The following is a 479-nucleotide window of genomic DNA, read 5'->3' on the forward strand; positions in this document are numbered from 1 at the left end:
AACTGATTACCAAAGTCAAGTAAATTAACACACCCATCACCTCATATATTTAGTGTGTGTGTGTGTGTGGTGAGAACACTTAGTATCAACTCTTTTGGCAAATTTCAAGTACATAACACAGTGGTATTAACTAGCGTCACTATGCTGCACATTAGATTGGCAGAACTTAGTTATCTTATTCAAACTTATTCAAGCTTGTACTCTCACCACCACCAATGCACAACAACAACAACAACAACAACAACAACTATTTTCCTACAGTTTTACAAAGTGAGGGTCAAACATATCAAAATACCCAAATCTAATAGGAGGAAAGTGATATCTTAGGGTAAATGCCATTTATAATTTGAGTTTCATCTTTCAGATGCAGTATTGAGTATCCTTTCATATGTGTAAGTGCCTTTTGCATTTTTAAAAATGTCCACTTAGTTTTATCAAAATTTTCTTTTCTTTCATTCCCTAACCTCTCAAATTCAGGC

This window comes from Mustela nigripes, chromosome 12 (genome assembly GCF_022355385.1).
Source record: "Mustela nigripes isolate SB6536 chromosome 12, MUSNIG.SB6536, whole genome shotgun sequence".
Taxonomy (NCBI): domain Eukaryota; kingdom Metazoa; phylum Chordata; class Mammalia; order Carnivora; family Mustelidae; genus Mustela; species Mustela nigripes.